The sequence below is a fragment of the Mastomys coucha genome, unplaced genomic scaffold, assembly GCF_008632895.1.
Source record: "Mastomys coucha isolate ucsf_1 unplaced genomic scaffold, UCSF_Mcou_1 pScaffold12, whole genome shotgun sequence".
Lineage (NCBI taxonomy): Eukaryota > Metazoa > Chordata > Mammalia > Rodentia > Muridae > Mastomys > Mastomys coucha.
In genome coordinates this window covers 47,333,401-47,353,409 of record NW_022196894.1, presented here as the reverse complement: position 1 = coordinate 47,353,409, position 20,009 = coordinate 47,333,401, and the positions used below count along the sequence as shown (strand labels likewise).

Below are 20,009 nucleotides of genomic sequence, written 5' to 3'. Positions count from 1 at the left end.
CACCCCGCCTCTTGGGCGACTCCGGTGCGCCTTAAAGGCGCAGGGTTCCCCAGCTATTTCTCTCTGCATGCTCAGTACAGCCAAGAGGAGCACAGGATGTGGTATTCTGCTCAGGGCTGCTGAATAAACCGACATCTGGTCGTCTAGGTAGCAGTTCAAAGGACTGAAACGAAGCGGGAACAGAGTGTTGGAGGTTGTGCTTGCCCAGTGGTTCTTGTTTTATTTCTCAAAGTGGGAAGTTATATGAAACTCGCTGTTCTTAGGTTCACGTTATCTCAGAAATTCCACCTACAGTCTATTTCTTAACTTAATTTTTATTAGGTAGTGCCAGATTTACTAGTATATTCTAAATAAGACTTGAAGTCTTACAAGGATCCTATCTCACTCCCATATTAGGAAACTGGTTGCTAAGAAGAGGGAAGCTTGGGAAAGGATTAATACTACATACATGTCCGGCCTCTTAATCTGTTCCAAGCCCATGTAGATGTAAATTCTTGTGTACTAATGAAATCCGACAAAAATATATCCGGAAGGGAAGATCTGCACTGCAACACATTTCTGCTATTTGTCTGCAGGTATTGACCTAGAAAACACATGGAGACATAACTGACCACAGATGTGACTTATCCTTACATTTCTGCATCAGGCAATCTTCCTAACATTAAAAGTAAGAAGTGAAGGGAAGAGTAGCTGCCCAGCCGACGTCGTAAGATAATTCAGAAGCAAGAGGTCTAACATTTGTCACATGAACCCTGTGCCTGTCAAGGGATCATCAACATCCTATATCACACCCTGAAAAATGTAGGAGAATCATATTTTTGATATAACTGAAACACATTTGTAAAACCCTTGTGACAAAAGGTAGAGTTTATCTTTCTAATCAGCCTTGTCTCTAATGCTAATAAAGGTATCCAAATTTAAAAAAAAAAGAGATGCTATTCATCAAAGACACATAGAAAACTACTGATTTATATAGAAAATAAAATGGAGATGAGGAGGTTAACATGTGAAGGTCAGAGGACAACCTTCTGTATCAATCCTCAAGTACTACTTTGAGACAGACAGCTTTTCTGTAAACGTCTAAGGCAGCAGTTCTCAACCTTGGGGGTCACAAGACCTCTTCTGCGTGTGTGTGGGGGTTACATATCAGATGTTTGCATTATGATTCATAACAGGAACAAGATTGCAGGTATGAAGTCTCAATGAGAACAATGACATGATTGGTGTCACCACAACATAAGAAACTGAATTAAAGGGTCATAGCATTTTGAGAACCACTGGTCTAGGGGATTCTCCCATCTCTGCCTTTTATATTTCTGTAGGACTATAAACCCACACTACAGCCCTCATCTTTATATAGGTTCTGGGGAACGGAACTTAAGTCTACACAGGTAGCACAGTGTTTACCCACTGAGATGTATCCATAACCTTAGAATTGCTTTTTAAATAGCATTGGCTTGTAAGTCATGAGCTAGTGGCTATTAGTAAGGACAAATGGAGAAATTGAGTTTGCTTCTACCCTCCTGTCAAATGAGTTTTGAATTTTCTTAGCTATCCTACAATACTGATTACCCCATGACAAGACCATATCCAATGACCACTTAGGGAAGTTGAGAGCATTGCAAGATGAAGATGAAGTTTTTTAGAAATAAAATAAGAGTCACAAATATTCATACAAATAACAAGCGTTTCATGAATTTTAAGTGATTCTTGAAAGGCTCTGGAATCGTAGGGGTGGGCGTTCACTCAGAGCATGCTGCCTACGTAAGATGTTCTGACACTCTTGGAGGGTTATACAGCACAGTAGGAAATAGTCAAATATTGCCTCCTGGATGACTTTCTATAATGTATCTATTTTGACTTGGGGGAAAAAATAATACTTTTTCCAGAATCCAGCCATTCCCTTCTCTGACTTGTCCTGGTTTGCAAGCAGGCAAAGAATTAGTTTTCCAATGAAAATGTGAAGAAAGAAACAAAAGGAAGGAAGGAAGGAAGGAAGGAAGGAAGGAAGGAAGGAAGGAAGGAAGGAGAAAGCGAAAAGAGGGAGAGAGGGAGGAAGTGAAGGAAGGAAGGACAGGAGGAAAGAAGGAAGGAAGGAAAAACTTAAGTATAAACTATCTCCAATAATTCTGGCATATAGACAATAAAAAGAGGGAAAATCCAATTCTTTACCACATTATGGTTTTTCACAGGGAGAAAATAAGGAAGAACACAGAAATATCATTCAATTTTAATAAGCCCAGATGTTTTTACATTTCCTTATTTATCTGTAAGAGCTGCCAACAACCAGCAGCCCTTTTCTTGATGGAAGCAGTTCCCTTCATGAGAATACACACTCATATCCTCTTCATGTTATCTCAGCCATGGGGAAGCTCCATACTGCATTTTTAATAGCTTTTTTTTTTCCCTGCAAGACTAACCCTTTGACTAAGGTGTTAGATAGAGCTGAAAGAGATTGGAATGTGGCAGTAAGTGCACACTTCCTGTAAAGACTTACCCTCACAGCCCTCTGGACCACTATTTGTGGTCAGGCTTCAGATCATTTCATTTCTTACACACCATCTATGAAATGATTGGAAGTAGTTTGTAAGACTCTGAGAAAGCCTTTCTATGTCGGTATGCAAGCTAATCTCAGAAAAACTCAACAGAATCCCAGCCAAAGCTGGTTTAAGCTAAATGGATTTCCGTGAAAGGTGCTTAGTGAAGCTGATAGCAAAAGGGAGAAGTTGAAAGATGGAGGGGGGGCTTTCTTGATGAGCCTCCCAATACCAGGAATAAGTCCTGCAAGATTGCTCAGACTTAGAAAACAAACTCTTTCTTCGTTAAGCCTGCCTAGTGGGAGGGTTTTGGTCCTGAAGAAAGAGCTCTCCTGACTGTAGTAACGGCCTTAACAAAGGCATAGTTTAGCTATAGTGGGAATTTGATCCACTCTCTCTGCTTGCACATGCTCTGTTTGACTTCGGACTTCTGCCATGCGTTGGCAAAACCAGAGACCATCACAAGAAGCTGCCTAACCAGGCACACCATCCTTCTGGATGTCCCAGACTCCACAGTCAATCTTTATAAGTTTCTTAATCTCAGCTGCTCTGTTATAGCAACAGGGGCCAACTAAACTAAAATAGAAGTGTTCAGTACCATTCATAGGGAATGCTAAAATGGCAGAAAAAATCACTAATTAAATAAAACGTCTTTGCAATTGAAACCTATAAGGCTGAAAACTTTTCTTTCTTTATTTTTTGGTCCCTCTTGGGTTATGTGACAAGGTCTAGGCTGGGGAATTTCATTAGACACTGATAGATTAACAGAAGAAAAGCACACACATTTTATTTAATAGCATCCTGGGCATATGGAATCCTGCTTAGAAAGCAGCAGTTAAGATCAAAAGCATATACACTCTCTGATTTTTTATTAATACAAATGTGAATGATACATTTATAGCAAAGTGGTAAGATAAAGGAAAATCACTTCAAGCTTTTGAGGGTGATACACTGTAGGACAAGGAAATTCGTGTTTAAAACTAATGAAAGATAAATGCCATTTTAATATGTTTGTCTATACCCATTCCTTTCAGCAGCAACTTCTAATGTCCAGTAATAAAAGCATGATTCCCCTCTCAGTGTAGAGAAGAAACTGTCTCCTGGGAAACTTCAAATCTGCTTGTAAGTAGTAACTGAGTTCAGGGGGAGTGCCTGTGTCTGATAGTTTGCAAGGGCCACCCACTCAAACCAATCCATATTCAACATCAGTATCTGGGCAGAAAGTGTTCAATTCCTTCAGGCTGGTAAATGCTGTGAACTTTCTGGAAAGGAAAAAAGGTCATATTCAAATGTGAACATTAGAATGATTCCCCCAAGCAGGATGAAAGCATATAGCTAGTGCACTGTGCTCTACAACTGGACCAGCAGATAATGTGAGTGAAGGAACCCAATGAATTTAGAAAGAAACTACAGAGAGAGCTCAGTTTCCCACCTATCATAGACAAACTAAAGGAAATTTACTGCAGGCAGAGAAAAAACAAACAAACAAAAAAATGTCAATTCCAAAAAATGTGGAAATAATTCTATTACTTCTATGGGGAAAATGCTTAAACTTTACTGGCATCTAATGCATAACACAGTTTTTATGAATGAGAAATTTAGTGGCATTGTCAAGGTTATAAATTCCATGTTACTCAAATAACACTAATCGGTGCTTTATACATGAAAGTATACTTTAGAGAAATACAAGGAAGAAATTAGTTGCCTAATCAAAGTGAGACTTTTTATCAGAGGAGTAAGTAGGAAATGGTGTGGAGGTAGCCAAGGCTTTCCATGGAAATTCAGTAGACTGATGAGGAGGGGCAAGATGAACTTAGTCACAGCATGGTGAGAAGCTATGGGCCACCCACAAAGAAACAATCAGGTTTGATGTCCAAATCCCTTTGTTTAAATTCCCCTGGTATTGAAGACACCATTGTAAAGCATATTTGTTGTATTTAGAGGAAGGCAGAGAGTTATTAACTTTGGTGCAGGATTTTATAATCATAAAAAGTATATATAAAAATTGGAAAGGAAAGCTCATTATAATTTAGTGTCAAAGGTATGAAAATAACAATAGGTAATAACCAAAGAAGAAAGCAGTTTGTGATCCATGTTAAAAAAAAAAAAAAAAAAAAAAAAAAAAAAAAAAGATGTCCATGGATTAGTCAGTCTCTAAAGCACATAAATAATCATTACAAATCCATGTTAGAGAAACTTATGTGATCTAGATTTGAGTTTCTTGGACTTGATACCATTAACATTTTAGACTGTTTCTTGTTTTGGGTACCTGTGTGGAAATTGCTCTGTTCTAGGGACTTTTGAAAATATACCTGGCTACTACCCACTAGACTGCAGTAACAGTCACACTTGTTTTGATGACCAAAAATGTCTTAAGATATTGTCAAATGGCTCTAATGGTGTACATTTAGTGGGGGTTTCAGGGTCACTTCTGGTTGAGTTCCACTATCCAAAATGCATTTTGACATTGCAAAAAGTTTGATATTGCAAATGGCTTTTAAAGGGCTGATAACCAAAGTTTAAATGAATGCCTTATATGCACAGAATATTGGAAATAGAAAAATCACCTTCTCAAAGACAGGACATTTTTGTTATGCATGAACATGTTTTGCCACAAGCATTGATTTTGTAACGATTTGAACATTATACATTTGTGTGAGTTCTCAGTGCTTGAAGGTGACCTTTATGCACTGGAGGTATGACTGGGGCCTGTTAGTATTAAAGAGACTTGATTTAGTAATGTATTAAAGTTCACATTTGAACAACATTATTCTGAAGGTTGTAGCATGTTATTCAAATCTTATTCAGTTTACAAATGTAGATTTGTTACCACCAAACATAAGGGGTGACTACACTTATATATGGATTTTAAAGCATGCCCAAATCTGCTGAATTTGTTTTAATGGTGTTTGGCAAATGAGTTCAGATATTAATAACTCTTTTCAGTCTGAAAGTAAAGGAAGAGAGAAGAGACAAGTTCTATTAAATATTCTAACACATAAACATGGTTGTAAAGCTAATCTTTTAAAAGAGTTACTTAGTTACAGCTATGGCTTGAATATGTACCCACAAAATTATGTTTTAGACTTGGTCCTTAGTGCAGCACTATTGGGTGGTAGAGTCACACGGGCAGTGTTTAGATGAGATGGGGGTAGCCCTGCAGTCTCATGAATGAACTAATGTCTAGTAGAGAGGAAGGTTTACTCTGTCTCTTTAACTATAATGTACTTGCTCTTCTATCTTCCACTATAGACTGATTCACCTGGTGTGGGTCCCCCAGTCTTGGACTGTCCAGCCTGTAGAAGTGAAAGATTTATTTTAATTACCTAATCTCAGGATTCTGTTACAGCAGCAAAGAATGGATTAAGTTAATACATACAATAAACTTAAATCACAAGTTAGCTTGCTTTTCTAGTAGTCCCAAATTCCATATATTACATATTTTCATATTAAATATGCACAAGTAATTTTTAGCATAATCATTACTATGTGTTTGATTTTTATTATTATTGTACTTAGTGTCACAACTTTCAATGAATGGAATATGCTCAAACTTGAAAATAAATTATCTTCAACTGTGACTTAGAGTTTCCCATCCAGTGTGCTGAGAGTCCTGGGTTGAATGTAGAAGAGATTCTTGCCCAAAGAACCAAGCCTTAGTATGTTCTATTTCCCTGAGTTAGGAAAGGAAATGATTTTATAACCCGTTCCCTTGGGCTTACTTCAATCCGCAGGCAGTTGTTTTCCACTAATGGAATTCTTCTAACCCCATTAAGATTACACTTAACTGTGTCAACTAATTTTAACTCTCAAGGTGGGTAAATATCACCCAGTTGTGTTATATTCTTCAACACTTTGATGGGCTCAATGATTTAATTTTCTTATGGGAAAATGAAGCTTATGTATGAAGCACTGAGCATGTAACATCTGTATAGGTTATGGGAGTGATTATTTAAGGAATTCAAGTGGGGCTCTCTCTCTTTCTGTGTGTGTGTGTGTGTCAGAGAGAGAGAGAGAGAGAGAGAGAGAGTTATGGAGAGGGGCTTAAGGTAGATGTCTTTTTCTTTTTCAGACTTTTTCCCTTCTATTGAAAGTATATTTTTTCTTATATAATGTGTGGTAGATTGAATAGGAATGGTCACCACAGGGCCCCAGTCAGAGTACATATGGCTTTGTTGGAGCCAATGTACCATTGTGGGTGGTCTTGGAGTTTGCCCCTCTGCCTGCTGCCTGCAGATGTAGGTGTAGAATTCTCTGCTACTCTCCAGCAGCACATCTGCCTGCATGCTGTCATGCTTTCTCTGCCATGATGGCAATGGACTAAACTCTGAACTGTAAGCCAGACCCGAGTAAACAATTTCCCTTATAGGAGTTAACATGGTCAAGTTTTCTCTTCACAGCAATATAACACTGACGAGACATAATGTGTCTTAGTCACATTTCAGTTTCCCCTCCCTCTAACTCCTCCCAGTTTCTCCTCCCCTCCCCTCCCATACAGATCCACTCCCTTTCTGTCTCTATTAGAAAACAAAAGAGATTTCTAAAGGATAATAGTAAGATAAAATAAGTTAAACAAAAACATTGGAATCTGACAAAACAAACAGATGAATAGGAGCCCAAGAAAAGGCACAAGAATCAAAGGCCCACTCATTTGCACACTCAGGAAGGTAGATGACTTTGCAGTGTGCATGTTAGTGCATGACAACGATGTACAAAGGGGGAGATAGGATGATGAAAATTGATTCCAAAGATAATTTTCATACTTAGAGTAAATATGTTCCTAAACTGGGATGAGTGACAGCTAGAGTTGTGCCACAGTTAGCAAATCTTAGGAGAAAGAACTTTCCAGGACATAGGCAGCACTACAAAGGTTCCCCAGATGGGAGAAAAAATGCTAACTTTTATGGCTTTGTCCTCCTGGATGCTTTGAGTTTCTCCAAGCACCTATGAGTAAGGTAACACATCGATGAGAAAGATACAGCTATGAACACATCACACAATGCTCTTAACAGTTAGGGAATGGCAACATGACCTTGGTTGAAAGAAGCTGGTATCAATTTTTAAGCTAGCAGTTGGCATTAAAAATTTAAGTTAGTGTTTCTTTATGTGCATATGTGTATGTCTGCATGTGAGAATATGTGCATCTGAGTGAAGATGTCTACAGTATCCAGAAGAAGGTATCTGGTCCCATGTGTGCAGGGAATTGAACTTGGGTCCTCCGCAAGAATAGAACATTTTCTTAACTACTAAGCCATCTGTCTGGCTCCAATAGTTGATAAAAAACAAACAAACAAGCAAACAAACCCTATTATTCAAGATGGAGAGGCAGGAGGATGTCTTGAGAATTCAAGGTCTTCCTGGTTCATATATTGTATTCCAGGCCAGCCAGAGGTACACGGTGAGCATCTGGCTCAAATCAGAAGGAAGGAAGGATGCGGGGGGGGGGATATATGCCCACCAAAGTTGATATTCTAAAATGTATAGGGCTAGCAAGATGGCTCAGCAGGTAAGCGCTCTTGACTGCTCCTCTGAAGGTCCTGAGTTCGGATCCCAGCAACCACATGGTGGCTCACAACCATCCGTGATGAGATCTGATGCCCTCGTCTGGTGCATCTGAAGACAGCTACTCCGGAGCGAGCCGGGCAGGAGCAAGCAGAGGTCCTGAGTTCAATTCCCAGCAGCCACATGATGGCTCACGGCCATCTGTAGAGCTACAGTGTACTCATACACACAAAATAAATAAACAAATCTTTAAAATGTATAAAGAAAAAAGATAAGATGTAAACTGTCAGATAGAACTAGAACATCAAATAACTCTCCAAATATTCAAATATTCAGCCTAAATCCCCAATGAGGCTTCCAATCCACCACAAATGATGCTAACACTTTGATTTGATATATATTGGGTACTAACAAGGATTGATCTGATTTGTCAGCATATTGAAGGTTAAATAGAAACCCATTTATTTTTTAAGAGCCAGATTTAAAAGATCCAATTACTTTATAGCCAGGGACAGTGGTTTGTCCTGGGGAAAAATTAATTTAAACTGAAGAGTAAATAATAAATGCCATAGTAGAAACCTCTCATAATGAGGATCGCGAGAGCCTAATAGAAATGTCTGTTAGATGCTACCTCATGTGGAATTACACACCTTCACAGTCCAAGCCTGGACTTCAGCGCTCAGTATGCAGGCCTTTCTGATTGCCTGTTTTACAAATAGTTATTGACATTTTTGTCTTGGGTTTTAGAGTCCCAGTTCCAAGCTTTCACATTATAATAAAATGTTGAATTTAAATGCTTAGTTTTGTTCCTTCATCTTTAGTGGACATTGCTTTACTCTATACTTAGTTTATGAATAGAAAAACATTCTCCTCTTTTGAAGATGTGGGTGTTAGAGCCCAAACTCATACACGCATTGCCACTCAGTTGCTTTTTGACATTGACAGAGTGGTTTTGTTTGTTTGTTTTTTGTTTTTTTTTTTTTAGTGTTGTTGTCATTCACAACAAACATTTGGATAGAGATAACATGTTAGGCATGGGGATGAGCCATAGAAATGCTCATCTGTCTAGTCTCTGCACCCAATAGTCATGTCTTATTGTGGAGACCGATCTCACTGGAAATTGCATTTGTTGTAGTGTGTGGAGGAGTAAGCAAGGTGGGGGGGAATCTTTTTTCTTAGCTCTCCATAGGAGAGGTGGGTGTCCCTCCCATCTACTCCCATACCTTGTGATATGACCTCCATTAATAATTTCAATATTCCTCCTTATTTCCAAAGGGTAAGAACAGTTAGAGGGAATCAGAGTAAAACCTCAGAGCCAAGTTCCTGGATCCACCGTTTGTGCCCCATGAGGCGTGAAGTGATGCCCTCCAGCCCCTGGCTGGCATAGGAGTGCAGGGCCATGAGCAGACTTCTGTTTGTGTGCATTTGTAAACTTCAGTAAAGCCTGCAACATATTCAGCAAGGTAGTTCTATAACCTAGAAATGACACAAATCTCTGATCTAGCCACTGAGAATTCAAATGGAAGTGTTTAAGTATATTCTAAAGAAAATTCTCCATAATAGCCCCCAGTCTGAAGCATAAACACTTCTTCTTGCAACTTCATAACAACACTTGTCCTTTATGCTCAATTTTTCTTTGGCAAGCACACACTGAAAAAAATTATAATGCAAACTTCAGGGGTGTATTCATAATCTTGGCCTAAGGTTTCCCTTCTCCATGACACCCCAGGAAGAAATAGTTTGGGAAGAAGAGCTTACAGTTAGTTTTATGTAGATTATGTGGTTATCAAAGCCCAGGAAGACAGGTGAGCTTTCCCACCCATGGCGCAGTGGCAGGTGACTTTTCCTTCATGCCATAGTGGTGAAAAGTAGCTAAGCATCTACCAGATCATCCCTTTTTTTGAAATTAACGTGGAATGTTTACACTTTTTTGGTTCATTTGCAGCATTCAAATTCCTAGTTAACTTTAGCCAATCTTGGCTGAGGTATGTAAAACTATTTTTTTTTTCTTTTTCTTTTTTTGGTGTGTGTGTGGAGCAGCGGTTATGCTTTGTGACTTTAAAATAAGATTAAATGTCTGGTAGACCTCTTCAGTGTACTATCTTCTTGATATTCAACATGTATTCATCCCGAAGAAGCCACATTTATGAATGTTAACCCATATGTTGTAAATATACATTTAAAGAAATTGAATTTACCACCCAAAATGCATAACTTAAACTATGTGTCTCTCATTTGAAGTCAGTGAATAGCCACTGAAAATTTGCCCTTTCTTATTTTTAAACCGACAGTCCATTTTACGACAGACACTCAGTATTTCCTGGAAGGGAGCAAGCAGTGCTGGGTATGAACACCTCACACTTTGCTTTCGGAAGGCAAAGGCTGACTGTCACCAGTCTTTGCTCTGCTCAGCTTCTGTGAGGAAGTATAATACTTCCTAAATATGGCTGAGGGAGGAGTGCCGTCCCAAGTCATATTAGAAATCCCCCAGAGGAGGAGGCTGGCTCAAAGGAAACACTGGCTCCCTTTGTCAAATAAAAAGCAAAAAAAGGTCTTTATTCTTACTTGAAATACAATGATGACTTCCTCATACTTTTCCCTCCAGATCTGATCCTCTTTTAGGCTTTTGTCTACATTGTTCCCAAAGTAATCCTCCTGCAAATGCAAATGTGGACTTGCAACTTTCATTTCATGGTCCCTCTATTCAGGACAGCGGCCAAATTTCTTAGCTTGTTATATAAGCCTCCCGGGACAAATTCAGGCTTTGTGAGGCCCGGAGCTCATACAACTGACGGTAGGAATCATAAGAAGAAATACAAAATTTTGAATTCTAATTCAGCCGTCTGGGTTTTAGAGAAGGCCACTTTTCTAAGGATGAGCCTCCCTAAGGTATTAATTCCACTAGTCTCCTGGTATATCTTCTCTATTAAGGGAATCTCTTAATTATCTCAAATGAGCTGAGGTTACGGGATCAATAAATAATGAGCAGAATGAAGGGATAATGTAGGCTAGAGTAACTGACAAGCTGAACTTCCCAATAGCCCAGTTATTGCTGACTAAAATCAAGCCTTGTGATTGCTGAGTTTGGTCGGGGAATTTCTCCCTAACACAAAAGAAATGTGTTGAATCTTACAGTTACCTTGAGAGAGGAGCTATCGGGCCCATCATTTTCCGACTACATTGATTTCAAATAGGTTTGACTGTCAGATTGCTTGAATAAAATTAAGTTAATTACGTCTCTACAACGTAATGTCACACCATGCAACTCTGGTATCTACTTCCTTCCTTCAGTAACCCAACACTCTCTGGATGGAATATTCTAACAGTTTTCCTCTTATGATGAGCCTCATTCTTGGTAAAACTTTAATGGTGGTTGATTAGATTTGATATCTCTTACAGTATTTCTGGCTATGTAGTTAACACTATTCACCTCATGCCTCTGGTCAACTCCCTCATACCGAAGGGTCTAACTTTTCTTGAGGCTGGAGGGGATTTAAGACAGGAGTTGCTAGAGCTATTTTGTCATCATCTGTCTTCCTCCATATAAACATCCATCCCTCTCTCTCTGACTCCTGGTCCTCTGTTTGTTTTTCTCTGCAGACTCTTTTTTAAAATGAGCAGTGAATTCCTTATTTCTGTGGTGACTTTTTCTCTAAAGTATTTAGGCTGGTTTGGGTCTTCCAAGAAGCAGAGGCCAAAAATGGGATTAGACACATAAGAATTTTATTAGGCTGTATGCCTGAGATAGGAAATGGGAAAGAAGTTGGCGAAGACTAGGACAGCAAGTCAGTCCCTGATACAACACAAATGCCAAGAGAAGAATAAAGAGAAGGAAGTTTGGAGAGAACAGACTCTATGGTGCCAGGCAGTTTAATGACCTCATTTAAAGCTGGAAGCCTTACATGTCATCTTGTATGCCCACCAAATTAATATACCTGAGTTTGGAATGTACTGTCTCCAGAAGCAAAAGAGACGTTCCAAATGTTTTCCTTCTTTGTGTAGGAGATATAAGATACAGAAATTTGTGTTTTCCAGAGGTTAAGGAGATGGCTCAGTGGAAAACTGCTCACCTTACTAGCATAAGAACAGGAGTCCCAATCCCTAGTATGCACACAGAAGCAAGGCATGTGGGCTTGGTAGCTTTCCTGTAATACCAGCAATGGGAGGCAGAGACAGGGCATCCTTGGGGCAAGCTGTCTAGCTGGAATAGCACGACTCATGAGCTCCAAGTTCAGACACACACAGACACACAGACACACACACACACACACGTGCACACACACACACACACACGGGGGGGGGAGTGATGAGTGAGAGACTCTGCTTCAGTAAACAAGGCAGAGAGCAGTGGAGACAAACACATCATACTAACCTCTGATCTATATACATTCACATACATGCTCACACATGCTAGCATCCATATGCTCACATGCCTACATGTACTGAGCTTTAGGTTGGGGAGGGGTTTGCATCATCATGTTCCTAATCACTGAATCTCAACACTATTGATGTGACTGGTACACAGTTTCATAGTTCAGCCTCTCTCCCTCTCCTGTGCATGCATCTTAGCACCATACCCAGTCGAGTGATGACCTCTTCCCCCCTTTCTATCAGCATTGTGGATGTGATAGATCAACTAGATGTTTTCTAGGATGTTCTGGTTTGGAATCCTTTGTTCTTTTGGCTTGGCTACTTAAAATAGACAGAGGAAACATTTTAAATGAAGATCGTTGCCCATCTGTGTGAATGTAAGCTCTTAACTGATTTTTTGTTTTCTTTTTGACATTTTTGGATGAGATTGGATAGGTTGTATTCCCCAGGTGCACAGCTGCCTATTGTGTGTCTGAGGCCACATTAATTTATTCTATCAACCATACCAGCCCATAGCACAGGAGCTACAATCTGTGATGCTTCTTGGCTACATTTATAATAGCCTACAATAACTCTCCAGATCAGTCTGGTTTGTGGAGAGACTGGGGGAGCATATTAAATGATGGCACGAACCACCACGTGCGTCCCTCAACTATGCAGTGCGGACATGCCTTTAATTAATTTATTTTGCCACATCCCTCCATGAGATGTATTATTTTTTATTTAGAATTTTAGAGCTCTTTCTGAGGTTCCATCCAGCTCTCCCCACCGTGAGAGCACTCCACTGTCTCAGAACACGGTGACGGGATCACTCCACCTGTTAATCGTCTAAACCAGAATGAATGCTTTTAGGGACACGACAGTCTTTCCTCCTAGGCCTCATCTCTTTGTTTCATCAGTGGGTTACAGGTGTGAAAACATGTCAGGGTCTGAGGACTGAGCAGGCAATTATGGCTGTGTTAGGCCACCACTCTCAGCACCCGCTCATTCGTTCTTGTCTTCTGGCTGTAGTTTTAAACAGCAGGCTTGTAATCTGCCAGGCTGTTATGTAGACATCTCTGCTGAATTAGCCATTTCTACCACTTCCTGTAGGTCAAAGCTTTGCCAATGATTGTGTCATTGCAAGTACCTGGAACACACAGGATAAATGCTGTCATCAGGATTGTGCTACTTGAAAACTTCATCATCTTCCTGGATGTCAATCAGTCTTACGTGGCTGCTTCTGGGCTTATAGTCTCTGGCCTGTTGAAGGAGCATCACAGAATTCTGTGTCCCTGCCCTATCACATTCTTGAGAGTCTTTGTAAAGGGCAGGCTCCCAGGGCCCTTCTGAGAAACATAATGTGATAGGTCTTCTTACTTTTTTGTCATATATCTGTTCCACATAACAACTTTCCTTGACCTTTTCATTTCTTTATCTACCTTCCACTAGGATATCTTAGGTGTTTCTATGTGGTTGAGTATTGGTCAGGCTTCTAGGAACTATAGCAGCTGTAACTTTAGCCATTCTAAGGTCCTTGCTTGAGTATTAAATCACAAGTCTGAAGAATTAATCTCCAAGTCAGTAAGCCTTACATACTGTTATATATTCTGGCTGCCTCGATCAAGCACTTTCAGGATTCAGTTCTGACAGTAACTCTCTGGCTTCTGCTTGTATAATGTTGGCTTGTATGCATGTAGACATTCCTTCGGATGAAGAGTGCCTTTGTTGCTTTACAACGCTTTGCCATTAGCATCCTGAATGTACACTTATAATGATTAGCACTCTTTAGCTGATAGTTTTCTTTTACTTTTGTTTCTCTCTTCCACGTTCTGCTTCATCTGTTTCCAAGGTGTTTAAGAGGCACCCTGCCATCTGGGCTTCCTACTAATTTACATATGATTATGTACAATTTGGGACAATAAAATTAAAAGTTGATGTGGTTCAGCGAGTCCTGTAAGAGTTAACTTTCCTTTATTCTCTCATTTCTATTAAATACAGGTTGATGAAAAGCAAGATTTACCCCCAAAACAAATCACAGGGAGCTGTTTCTGGATTCTTCTCTTCCCTCAGAGATGGTTGATTAACATTTCAACTCTAGGCTGACATATAATTCCAAAATAATAAAACCTAAATTTGCCTACTGAAATGGCCTTTTCAAAATGGGAACTGGGGAGCTGAGTTCCTATCCAAAAGCAATTAAATGGCCTTCAACAGGTAACTCAGTTTCAAGATAGCATCCTTGGTGTATTCTAGAGCCATGAACTAAGCCCAGAATGAGAAAAGGAAGGGACAATAGCACTCTGTCCTGGAGGACACTAATTCTAGTTAGCCTCGCAATTGTCATATATTCCTTCAGAAATCTTACCCAAATATAAATGGGCATAAGATAATGACACAGATTAAAGTATTTAATTTCTGTCTGCTTGGGAATTGAAATTCATGTAGCAGAAGAAACAACGGGAGATGAGCAAGAACAAACCAAAAATACACCTTGTGACTGTGCACCAAGTCAGCCTTCGATTTGTTTAATCTTCATGTCATTTATACTTGAAGAGCTGGCTAATTTGCAATATTGTTTAGAGAACTCAGAGGTATCAGGGTGAAGCCAGTTTTTCCAAAGTAAAATTAGTTGGGAAGATAAGAAAATCCACCACTTAAAATAAATTGGCTCAGGGACTCGCTAAAACTCAGGACGGAGCTATATCATAAATTAAATCCTTCTTGGAAACTTAGCTTTGACTTATCAGTAAAGATAAAATCGTCATCTCAGTGGAAAAGCATAAGATAGGAGTTACTTATAACTTTGATTTTCTGGTGACAATTGGCATTGTTTGGTAATTGAAGAAATGCACAGAATTTTAAAGAGAAAGATGCATTGACGTTATAAAAACAATTTCATACCAATCTGTGCTTTTTATTATTGGTTTAATAAACTAGTAGGCTTATCTTAAAGTATACAGAATCTAATGGTTGAACTCCGATCTCTCTTGAGATCTTGGGACCACTGGTGGGATCCCGAGTTATCGGTCTCACGCTTGTGGTCTTTTTACACTGAGACCTGAGTAAGATGAAGGGACCTATATTCTCTATCTCTCCAACTCACTTTGAGCACCACATGGGGATGGAACATAGATTCCCATTGCTTTAGCATAAATGCTACTGAATTAACAACTTAAAAATCACAGTGCATAGTGCGATGAACCTGGGAAGATCCTGTTGGGTAGAAACATCTTGATTAGAGATGGTTTCTAAGCTATAAAGAGAGAGGGAACAGGACAGCTACATCTGACTTTGATGTTGTCTAAGAGAAAAAAAAGAGAAGGTTTGAGAATTTGGGAAACAATTGATTTAGTTGACTCAAGACAGCACAGTCATGCCGTGTATACTTAGAAGTATATGAATTTACTGACTCATACACAGGACTGATTTTCGTCAACAGCATTTCTGGCAACGGTGTTGGTGTATACATCAGTTCCTATTATGTAATTGGGAGCAGAACTACCTGGCATAAGGTGAAGGGAGAAATGATTTGTTTGGTTTTGGCTTTAGTGAGATTTTATCGAGGCAGGGAAGGTACACAGGTGGGACAGCTTTGTCAGTGTGTGGAGCCTGTGGAGCCTGTGGCAGCCTGTCAACTGTTGACATGTTGGGAAACAGTGTCTGGAATCAGTGTGCAGTAGTTATCTTCAATTCAGAGGTCTGCTTCTAGGAATGTACTTCCACTAGGGAGGCCCTACCTCCTAATAGTCCAACAGGCCCCACAACAGTGCTACCAGCCAGGAAGCTAGTGCTCAAAACATGAGTGTATGGGGGTACACCTCAGATCTTAACTGTAGAAGAATAATTAGCTGAGAAGCCTTTTAAGTACTTAAACTAGTCTGTGGTGTTCCTTGGGTGTTCCTCTTTATCATCTTTTTCTGCCTTTAAACTTTCTTTTTAAAGTTATTTATTCACTTTACATCCTGATTGCTGTCCCCATCTCCTGGCCATCCCCTCCTACAATCCTTTTGCCATCTCTCCATTCCCTTTCCCTCTGAGAGGGTTCAGGCGCTCGCTGGGTATCCCTCAACCCTGGCACATCAAGTCTTGGTGGGATTACAGGCATCCCGTTCCACTGAGGCCAGACAAAGCAGCCCAGCTCAAAGATTATATCCTACAGACAGGCAACAGCTTTTGGGATTGTCCCCATTGTTCAGGACCCACATGAAGAACAAGCTGTATATCTGCTACATATGTGTGTGAGGGACAGGGGCTAGGTCCAGCCTCCATATGCTCTTTGGTTGGTGTCTCAGTCTCTGAGAGCTGCAAGGGTTCAGGTCAGTTCTGTCTTCTTAAACATGCAGGCTAAGTACCATGTTGCTATGCAGATGTCCAATCCTATCAATCCGTAAGGATATTCTAACTTACAGTGTTTGCATGGAGTCTGTATAAATGTATGTTTAAAGTTTCTACAGCTGAGTCCCACATGAAGCTAGGAGTTATATCACCCTCCCAAGAACATTACTGCCTCTATCTAGCATCTTGCCGTTATGGATAACAAATCATAACTACCATCCTGTTCAGGAATACTGCTTGCTTGTTTAACTACTCAGTCCTGTGATACCGCAAGATGTAAATTTTCTCCCCTTAGCGAACATTTTGCTCCATCAATCTTGAACTTTCCACCTTATAGCAAAACAATTTTTTCTTATGAAGAAAGAACTCAAAACAAAATCAAGAGGTTCTGCCTTCTTTCACTCGGTGGCTTTTTAAAACATCTTATTCTTTGAGCAAGGGAAACTGTCTTGTCTTTTTGCTATTTTCTGCAAGTCTAATTTTAACTTCGCAAAGCAGCCCTTTATAGGTTTTAGTAATAGCTAGTTCCCCGAAACCACATCTGCATTGTTTGTTTAGTCTGTCTATGCTTCTGTTCCTTAGCTCCTGAGGTGTAGCTGAACCTCCTACCAGTCTCAACTGTCTCTCACCATAGTGGAATATCTGGCATCGGATTACGCTGTTTTGAAATAAACCTTCTTGGTACCTGGGGCACTTAACGATGCTCTTAACATTCTTTTTTGTTGTTGCTTTTTTCTTTTTTGTTTGTTTTTCCCAGGGTTTCTATTCTCTTCCAAATGCAATAATTTGTGGACCAAGTGAATTTAATTCAGGGAGAAATGCACTTTTTTTTTTTTAAAAGGAAGCTTCTTTAAAAAGTCCCATTTCATTCTTTTCAGAAGAATTCATCAGGCAAATCAAGAACTTAGTGTATATCTTTTCCCTTCAACACTCCCTCTGCATAAAACATTGCTACATCAAAGTCAATGCAAAGTTTTATGTAAATAGCATTTTTCTATTAGTTTCTACAATAGAAAAATAATTGGAACCAAATAGCATGTCCAGTGGTACATAGTTAATATTCCATTGAATATATGGTGCTTACTTAGGCAACATTGGAAAAGACACTTTGGGATACTTAATAACAAGGAAAAACGCTCATGCAATCGCAGAGAGGGTTTCAAGATTAAGAGTACAATATCAGTCTTCTAGAAATATAGCAAGGTGAGTCGTGTTAACAACAGTACTATCATCATATCAGTATGTTTTCTATCTTGTAACAGTATAGTATTTTAAATATAAGAAAACTGTATTTGATCATTTTTATTGTAGATACACATATCTCCATCTTTGGTTGTCTTCCTGGTTAGATTTCTCTTTTATTCTTATACCTGCTTCTCAAACCTATTCAAGTCTCATCTATCAAAGATAATGAAAAGGACAGAGGAGACAATTGCTTCCTAAGTAATTCTTCTGATTCCCCGCTAGCTAGCATTTGAATCTAATTGTATGTCAGACAGCACTCGGGGATAAGAGCGCCTGGTTCTTTATGTATCAAATTTAGCCATGGTCTCACACTAAACTTAAAATGTATTTAGCATTTTGTTAATGCAGACTCTAGGTTCATATTGTCCAATGGCATAGGTTGGTATGCCATAGGTGGGGATCCAGCACCTCTAATAACAAATTCATAATCTTTCCACTGTAAGCCATACTAAACTAATGTAGCAGCCTCCAATGAAATGATTATATTACATACAACAATCTGCATTCCCTTGCCCTTTGATGAAGCATTTTTTAATTGAATTTTACTTTTTATTTTGAGATTAGTATGGATACACATGTACTTGAAAAAAATAGTAAGGATTCAGCATCTCCTTACACACCAAATCCCACTGTAACTAATATTGTACAAAACCTGTCAAGGTCATCACTAAGATAACGACACTGATATGGTCAAGATACAGAGCATATCCATCACCACAGGGATCCTTCAGCTTGACTCTTTCTAGCCATGTCCACTTCGCTCTTAATTCCCTGGGACTACTGAGCGGTTACAGTTGTAAACTATTATAATGGTGCATGCTGCCTGAATACAATCACACAGTATGAAAGCTTTGGGGACCATATCTTAAAACTAAAATTTATTCCCTGGATATTTGTGTATACTGTTGTATGCATCAATTGTTGGTTCATTTTTATTGCTGAGTTGTATTCCCCTAAAGGATTATCTACATTGGTTCCAGGTTTAGACTACGATTATTGAAGGCTCCATACTATCATTGTATAGGTTTTTGTATAACTGTCAGTCTGAGATGAAATTTTAGGGGTAATTATTGAGTTGTATGATAGTTGTATGTTTTGTTTTTAAAGAAACTCGCAAAAAATGTTGTTAGACATCTTTAACAGCAGTGTACAAATGACCCAGTTTCTTACTGTCTTTCCCATAGAGTTGTCATTGGCTTTTATAATAGTCATTTGGGTTGGTGTATGGCAGTAGCTCAAACATCCAATAATGTTGAGCATTTTTTCATATAAATTTTCTTACATTATCTTTTATGGAATGTCTCTTTGTGTATTTTGCCCATTGTATTATTGTTTCCATTGCTTTTTATTGTTGAAATGTAGTATTCCACATGTAAGTCCTTCACCAGATAAGGGGCCTACAGAGAAATGCTTTTCCTTTGTCTCCCAATGTAGTCTTTCTTTGACTGAAGGTTTTACATTTTAACAAAGCCCCAATCACAATATTTTTCTTTTCTGGATCATAATTTCAGTGTTCAATCTAAGAAATGTTTATCTGTGACACCAAAGATTTCTCTCACATTCACAAAAAGTGTTACAATTTTACATTTTATAAAATCATACCTCATTACGATGAGGTTGCATATTTGAGAAAAGTGTTATTAGGAAACTTCATCATTGTGAGAACACCAGAAAGTGTATTATATAAGCCTGCTACACAGCTTCTAGTATATGCCTGAACTGTCCACTTTAGCTTACTGCTCTTATGATCTAAGTCTGCACAGTGTCCTACTGCACTGGACACCGCAGGCGATGGTAAATATTTGTGTACACAGGGAAAGAAAAAATAGAGAAAATATATGGTAGAGAGATTTTTAAAACTACTACATGCTCCAGGGCAGTTATGAAGAATAGAGTTTCCATGACTAGAAATCATCATGAGTGTGTGAGTGTGTGAACAGTTGGGTGAGCATGAAAACCTAGGACATTACTGTGCATGGTGTGTAGACTTTATAAGCACTGTGCACTTGGGTTATACCAATTTTTACAAATGAAGCT

General features: G+C 39.1%; 1 long non-coding RNA gene across 2 annotated transcripts in view; it reads left to right on the top strand.

The window, feature by feature from the left end:
- Nucleotides 1-2: 2 nt before the first annotated feature.
- Nucleotides 3-20,009, top strand: part of LOC116085970 — a 24,769-nt gene continuing 4,762 nt past the window's right edge. Inside the window, exons 1-2 of one of the 2 annotated variants that reach the window (XR_004116766.1) lie at nt 3-193; nt 3,575-3,659. This is a non-coding gene — a long non-coding RNA (uncharacterized LOC116085970). Of the gene's footprint in view, nt 194-3,571; nt 3,660-20,009 lie in introns of both variants that reach the window. The other variant, XR_004116765.1, reaches the window with a different exon arrangement.